Genomic DNA, 8,395 nt, shown 5'->3' on the forward strand with positions numbered 1-8,395 from the left:
ACTTTTGTTGAGTTTGTTTTGCTTACTTCATTTTTAGAAGAAAAAATATAATGCGTTCCTACTTCTGCTGCTTAAAATAATTTCAACATACTTCCTTTAACATGAAGAAAAAAAAAAAGAAAACAAACAAACAAAAGAATCACCTGTGGTTTTGGACTACACAATGGAAAATTTCAGGCCAAAAAATACAGTTAAAGGATGAGCAAAGTGATAGAAAGCAAATGGCCTGATATATCTTAAAACATGATTAATTTACCAGATCCTGCCAAATTTCTTGGTTTTCTTCCAGACACTGGCAGTAGATAATAAATGAAGAGGAAAAACAAACCACATAGGAAAGAATTTGAGGAATACTACTTCTACTATAGCATGAACTATCAATTTTTACAGTTTTTGCCTAATACTGATGTTATTCTTCTTGCTGTCAGTGGAAAGGTAGCTGGACCTACAATGGATACTTCTGGAAAAAGCCTTCCTTGTGAATTTTCAGCCAGAGCTTGAAAGAACCTTTAAGGGGCTCATAGAAAGTGCATTCTGCTTTCCACACAATTCAAAGGTATTTCTAACTCAGGCTGATTCTGTCATGCTGCTGTGTCATATTTTGTATGTTTTTTGAATAAATTTCTGTGCCAATCACTGTCTCTTCAATTTTCATTGTTTATATGTTATAATTTACTTTCCCCTACTAAAGGCACAGGTTCTTGTTTCAGGAATTTATTACACACAGACCTAAATAACAGATGCTCCGTGACAACCAGGACACAGTAATGAACAACTTATAAAATACAGACCAAAACCACAGGCAGTATTTTCAGAGGATATTGGTCCTCGATCCAGAGGGACTTCAAAATCAAGTGACCTTAGGAAAGGCACTTTGAAGATACTTCCACCAGCCTGGCCATAACATACACAGTTTTGGTTAGCAGAGAAGTGGGGGGGCGAGAAGAAGCACTGGGATACCTCCACCCAGCTCTGCCACAAAGGACTATTCTTAGGAGGGTGTCTTCAGCTGCTGCTGCTGCTTTTTGGAAATAATGAAAATTCTGAACAATAATGGGACATGTACTTCAGCATAGGGCCTTCTCTTTAATTTATCTTTCCCTTTAAGACAACTCAATGTGCACTGTTCAAAACTGGACCAATTGCAGGTCTTTCACAGTAAATTTATGGTCCATGGGACCTTTTGGGTTAAGAGGAGATGTGGACAGTTGATGATACAAATTGAATACTGTCACTCAAAATGGCCTGAAAGAAGAGTGTGCTTTTTGCAGTACTTGAAGCTGTATTTGTTACCTACCTCTGTCGTGCTGCTGAATAAACTGAGGTTACATAGTTAATACTACCACAGTCTTGGGGTTTTAAAGGTAATGTCAGAATTGGAAAGTTCATCTAGTTGTTGCCTGAATCACCAAACATTTCTGTAACGGAGAGACAGATATTTCAGAAACTGGAGATAGCACTGTATGTACTTCTGTGGTTGTGGACTTTGGTGTTGTTTACAGTAGAATACTGAGGAATCTTAAACCATTATGGTGCCACATTCATACACTGAAAACCATCATGAACACAGTTTTGGACTCCCCTGCTGGCCTCACCCAATCCCTACCAAAATCAGTCGGATCTTTGACAGAGGCCCAAATAAAGCCATGGGTGATAAAAAGAATTTAAAGTGGATGGCTTGGTCAGAGGAGAAGCAGAGGAAAGTTCATTGATGTTTCTCACCCATCTCCCCCAGAGCCAAGAATCAGAACTGCCAAAAGGACAAGAACATTTAAAAAGTTGCAGGGGTCTCGTAGGAGTTGGAAAAAAAAACCCAACAAATTTAACCTGTGCTCAAAAACAGTCACAACCTGACCTGATGGATGTAACCATGATCCTCACCTCTACCTGCACAGCTAGACAGAGAGAACTATATAAGAGGACACAGAAATAGAAGAGGATGTTAGGTGGAAAAGAGAGGCTCCATGTCACATACTCCTCTCTGAAATGCTGTGATCATAGTTTTGGAAGGAACAGCCTTCTTTCTTGGGTGAATTTATAACTTCAGTTATAAAACTGGCTGCCAGCAGTGGTAATACTTCTGAACAAACCCAGAGAAAGACAGCAAAATTCCCAAGACTCATCTCAAATAATTTCAGACAGGGTGGGTTTCTTCTCCCATGCCATGCACCTTCTATTTTAGGTCTCCTCTGGTTTGCTTGTTAAGTTCTGCCACTCTTATTACTATCCTCACTTCTGCTTCTTCTCCCTGATCATTTGCTTTTACTCACATATTAAAAGTACTTAAATCACTTCATAGGCCAAATGTTTCTCCTTTTATCTCTTCTTTCCCCTTAATCATCACCTTCTGGGACAGTATTCTGGTGATGGTTTGAATAAAAATAAATGCAAACTGAAAGTTAATTCGGGTATTCCAAAGATCACATTCCAATGTGATCATGAATTGCAGCTGAGAAGATTAAATCAATTTTTATCTTTGGGGTTTTTTTTTAATTCTTAAAAATAAAAAATCAAAATTATTAGGGATTAACTTAGAGTTATTTTTTTTAATTCATTTTAACAACACTGTGATTCACTGACTCTGTGAATACTAAAATTCTCTTACACCCGCCAATTTTTCTTCATCTATTGTTAGAGACATCACCTTGTCATGACAGCACAAACTAGCTCCTCTCTTTGAAAGAAAAGTCAACTACTAGTCTTGAGTTTTCATGATTTCTATTGTGACTCTAAAGATATCCATAGGTGTCATGCACACGTGTTTCTGTTATTATACTGGTACCAATAAAAAGGAACAGATCTAGTAAATAAAGGGTTTCCTTCTTTCATACAGAATAGAACGAACCTAAAAGTGAACTTCCAAAATGACTTTCTATGTAATTCACAAAACAAATCTATTTACTCATTGAAAAACATTAATAACATAAAAGAAAAACCTTTCAAACATTTGACCTTTTAAAAACTACTTTTTTTTTTCACTAACTGGTGTCAGAGAGAACTAAAAAAGATTGTATAATTATTTTAGTCTGAGCTCATGGTTCTTTGGCTTTCTCTAAGAGAGAATAATAGTATTTGGAGATATTGATGTTTAAGCTTCTTGCCGGTCACATTAAGTTGTGCCAGTCCTCAGACAGCCAGTAAGAATACCACATATAATCATCATTATTTCTGGCTTTCCTTGAATCAGAGAACGCAACCACTGTGAGCAGATATTCTGCTTTTAATAATAGATATAGGCATAAAATCCTCAGTAAATTCTTCTCTTCCTCATTAAACCTTTTCCCCATCATCAGGCTGGTCATCAGAGCATGAAGACATGGTTCATAATCCTCCAGTCTGGTGTCACAACAGCACTGGTGCATTATTTTGCCACTGGAAACCCCAGAGCACAGAAGGATGGATCCTCTGTTCGTGTGCCTACGTGTGAGCGCCCACCTTTCCCTGCTCCCCAGGGGCCTCGTGACCACCCGGAGGGGGGTGAGACCCCAGGACTCCAAACCTGGGAGGAGACCACCTCCTCAAAGTATCTTTTGTATAAAGAGCGCTGCAGCAGGTATTCCTCCCTCACAGCATAGCCAAGAAGGAAATTGTACATTCATGCTACCAAAGAGAACATATTTCTTTCCCTCAGAGCAAGCCTGAAACTCCTAAAAGAAAAGAACATCCTTAACTGAGCTAAGAGCACAAGTCAAAGATTTTCTTATGGAAGGAATGCTTAGCCCAAGTCGAAATATACAGAAATTCAATTCAAAACAAGGAAACACAAAGTTTGAGGTCCACTTACATTGCAGCATTGCATTCAAATCCCTATTTCTTAGCATTTCTCTGGCACAACCCCCCCTTTCTATTAAAACCATTTTCAAAATTGATGGGTGAACTCAAGATCTCAAACTGGCAAATAAGAAAGGACACAATAGGTAAACAACATGACTGCACCTGAAAGGGACTGTAACATCAGATCAAATCAGATCTGAAACACCATAATTTTTTTTTTCAAGCAAGCATTCTGCTAATTGTTAGGTGAGCATAAAAACAGAAAGACAGATCAAGAAACAAGTAGTAACATACCCTCTGTGCAGATTTCATCTGACCAACTTCTTACATTGCATATTAGAATTATCCTATCAAATGGGGATTTTCCATTTAACCCCAAATAACTGCTACCTAATTTTAAGATTTTTCGTGCACTTGAATTATATGATGAAAATAATTTTATACAGAATCACACTTCTGCTGAAGAAAAAGCAGACTCTCCTCTAAATTACAGATATCTTCAAACCTCACATAGAGAGTAACTTTGACATGCTTTGATGATTTGTTACTCTAAATTTCATCCACTCAGCAATTTTCACAAACATATTTCTAACATTACTGTCAGCATGCAATGTTAAATTCTGTTGCTGTGCTAATGAAGGAGCTTTTTCAAACTCCTAACTGAAATAACATTACAGCTCAGATCATATTTATTGCCATTACACTAGATGACTAGTGGATCTAACACAATCTGCTCAAGAACTTATCCACAAGTGTTGTGTTTCCCTCCTTAAGCAAGTAAAATGTTATAAAAGCTTTATCTTCTGTATAACTGTGCAACTTACCTAAAATTTAGACAGCTCTCTGGTAATTTTGGAAATATGTTTCAGAGCATAAATCCTTTTTCTCTCAACAGAAATCAGAACCTCAGAATATTGTTTTAAGGAAAAATTACATGCATCACAACAAAGGAATTCAGAAAAGCTGCAGGAAAGCTTGAATAAATAAAATAAATACGGATAGAATAAAACTGGCCTCCTCCCAAAGCCCAAGTTTGTCAAAAGAACAAAGCACACACAAACAGCATGTAAAACCTGAATTCAAAATGCATTTATAAAAAAGGGATGAGGACACATGTTTTTCCTATTTCAGCTTGAAAAATAAAGGGACACGGCAATGAGTCTTGCTGGCAGGCAGATAACTCATAGGCCCTGACCCTTCGACTCACCAGGAATTCAAACACAAAGCTCTTTTCATAGTGACCGTGCCATACATTCTCAAGATAAGGCAGTGAAATAAGGAGCAATGGAAAGGTGCCACAAAGCTCAAACTGCAGAAAACTGCACAGAAATTATGTTCACTTATTCACCTCCATGCAGCTGCACACCAAGTGCTGGCTGCACAACGATTTCTTTCCAAATCAGAAGCCATGCAGTGTGCTTTTAGAAATAGGACCTGTCTCCTGAAGCAAGAAAAGCACGAGAGAGCAAGCAGCGAGGAAAAGGCTATCCCTGTGCATTTCTGTATCGTTCAGAACTGAAGTGCACATCCGGAGAAATCATCTGGAACACAATGAGCTCTGCAGAAGGATTGCTGTGGTAAAACGGAAGGGTTTTTAGAGACAACAAAAAAAGCTACATTTCAAACAACATTTCAAATCTGGACTCACCATGAATAAGCAACAGTTGCCTGAAGTTAGTGTGTTATTTTCTGCCCTGTTCCACTGCACTTTTTGCCTAGTTGTCCAACACTTGGTAGCTCAGAGCTGCCACACAGAGGCCCCTTCCGTGATCTGGCTTATTTGCCTGTCAGTTTGAGTCTCAGCTTCTGTATGATGCAGCTGTGCACTTTACTGAAGGTCTAATATCATTTCCATAAGCTTTCTCTCTGCCTGGAGCAAGCAGTTTGTTTTCCCTGCTCAATAAATACTCAGATCACTTTTCTGGTACTCACAGGGATAAAGCTTTAAGTTGTTAAGGAGTTCTTACTAAGTAGTGGGTGGAGAACATAAGCTCAGTACAAGGAAACTCTGCGCATAATCAGAAACTGAGAAACTTCCTCCCTTTCCCCCAACCCCTCCTCTCACCAGGCAAAGCTGCCAGTGCCTCCTTTACAGAAATTTAGGAATGTAAAGGGAGGACTCAAAGGGGCCCAGTCAGACAAGCCTTTCTCAATCAATTAGCTTGCAGCCATTACTTGTGACCCTAGGTCACACAACATAAGTGTGTGGGGTGTGCCTTTAGGGGTACACCAAAGCTACTTATTAAAACTTACATAACCAAAAGTGTTCAAAATCAAATAAACTTCAAAAGCTGGAAAATACTTTCCATGTACCAGTTTTGAAGGAAGAAGAGTTTTGCATAAAGAAATGTTGCTTTCCTTTTCCAATAACAAATAATTTGATGCAGGAAACTAAATTTTTTTTTATACTCGGAAAAAAAAAAAAAGGAAGAAAAAATAAATGTGAGATGCATAAGCAGTCTTTAAGTGGTATTCAAATACTAAATAATACTGGCCTGAGTGATATTTGATGAAGCACATGATCATGCTTTTTAAAATAAGACTATTGTGTGTAGCTGCAAAGGCATGGATGTTTATAGGACTATTTAATTAATTAATGAAGTTTATCCCCTGTATTTCAGTCCTTTGCAAGAGACGAGTTCTCAGCATTCAGACTGCATTCTTCATTTTAATAATCCAAGATAACAAATTGAACAGTTTACTTTTACAAAAGTACAGAAAAGAATATTTGAACACAGTTATCCTGCCCTGAACACACAGGGAAGAGGGGGTGTAACTTGCCACGATTCCCACACAACAAGGTTACACCCCTTGGTGTGAAGGAAAACTTCAAAAAGACCCTCAGCTTCATATCCTGCCAACCCAATGACATGGAGATGATGCCTTGGAAAAACCCATGAGGGAGTCCTGATTTGAAAAGCAGATCTATGACAACCCCTTTCTGGGCCAGGCAAGATCAATGCACTGCAGGGGCGATGCACTTTAATCTCCAGGTGCATCGCAAAGCATCTCTAAGTAGTGCCGTAGATCAAGGCTTATACACAGAAGAAAAATCATTTTAGCCCAAACTTCACCATCTACTGAAGGTAATGGAGAAATAGCTACACAAAAGCTCATAGAGGTCTCAAGGAAACACACAACCATGTAGGAAAGTAGTGGTCATGTAGGGAAGTTCATTGAGGCTGTTGTAGACAACCTGCAGTCTTTATGTCCCTTCCTGGTTAAAATCCCAGCCAAACTCTCAGAACAGGCAGCAGGGCTCATGTTAGTTCAGACATTCATTCAGGAGATCAGATTGCAGGATCATGGCCACTGAGTAAGTGCCCTGGGGTAAGGATTTTACTTCTGTCTTGCACGTAAGACAGCATTTAATAAATTAGGTCACATTTATATCCTTGGAAAGCCCTAGCAGTAGAAATAACAATCATGAAAACTTTAATTTTGAAAAGGAATAAATGGGTTCAAGATTAAGACATTGGACTGGAATTTAGGTTATTTGGGTTCTGTTCCCATTCGTGTTTCAAATAGCCCAAATTATCTGGGACATTGCTTCAATTTCTGCATTTATGTCAAATTGCCCTTCACCTCTCCAAAGTCTATCAATAAAAAAATGGATTATGATAATAATCCTCAGTATGCAAATCTCTTCAATACTGGTTCCCAACACATGCTCTGCATAGTGCAGTTAAAGCAGGATTGAATATAAAATATTTACTGACCCTGGACTTCTCAGTAACTGAAAACAAGAAAACTATCTACCTCAAATCTTCTGAAATCTGTGCAACCTCCAGGAGATAAAAACAAGTCCATATACATGAAAAACAATATACACTTTGTTCTTTCCCCTTTAGCCCTCTGTAAGGCTCCTGGAAAGCTTACAGGGTTGGGTGCTTAAAACTCAAAAAGTTGGACTCCCTAATAGTAGAAAAAAATGGGAGGACTGTGCTTGTGAAGAGACAGGCTGTCTAGAGTGTTGCTCTCAGCAAGTGTTAAGAAAAGGAGAACTCATTCCATCTCTGGCCTGTCTCTGTGAACTTCCAGACTGAAACAGAGGAATTACCATTGATTCCAGGTTTCCCTTTAACCCACAATTTCCACAGCAAGATGCATCCCAAGCAGCCCACTTCGATACACGTTCACACCTTTCCTTTGGAAAAGTCGATATGGAAAATTTACAACACAAATAGCAAAGAAATGTAAAGGATGTTTTTGATGTAACTTAAAACAATGCTTCTACACTATAAATAATAATAGAATAATGGCTCCTCCTGGCACAGTTGAGTCCCCTGGCTAAGGACTCTTCCTTTTCCTGATTGCTGGCTGCAAAATTACCACTCCATTGGCTCCACTCCATTGCTGCCACATTTCAGCCACACAAAGGCAATGTGAGCCATTTCAAAATTATCTATAACAAAGTTTGAAGTGGAATGAGATGCTCACACCAAAGATGGCAACCAGGAATATACAAAACTCCTTTAGCATTCTCAGGCTGCTGTGCTATGAGCAAGATTCCTTTTAATTCATGGAAGTAATCACCACCTTTAATGTTTCCACATTTACATTCTAATAAGGACCAGCCCAGATCAGACTGTTTCAGAAAAGGATAATAGAAGTTTTCATG

The 8,395-nt window shown here is 38.6% G+C and overlaps 1 protein-coding gene across 1 annotated transcript in view; it reads right to left on the reverse strand.

The window, feature by feature from the left end:
* Positions 1-5,798, reverse strand: part of LOC121360444 — a 225,767-nt gene extending 219,969 nt beyond the window's left edge. Inside the window, exon 1 of the mRNA XM_041480280.1 lies at positions 5,423-5,798. The gene's annotated coding sequence lies outside the window, so the exon portion shown is untranslated. The remainder of the gene's footprint in view (positions 1-5,422) is intronic.
* Positions 5,799-8,395: the final 2,597 nt, after the last annotated feature.

This window comes from Pyrgilauda ruficollis, unplaced genomic scaffold (genome assembly GCF_017590135.1).
Source record: "Pyrgilauda ruficollis isolate IOZ18807 unplaced genomic scaffold, ASM1759013v1 scaffold50, whole genome shotgun sequence".
NCBI classification, from domain to species: Eukaryota; Metazoa; Chordata; class Aves; order Passeriformes; family Passeridae; genus Pyrgilauda; species Pyrgilauda ruficollis.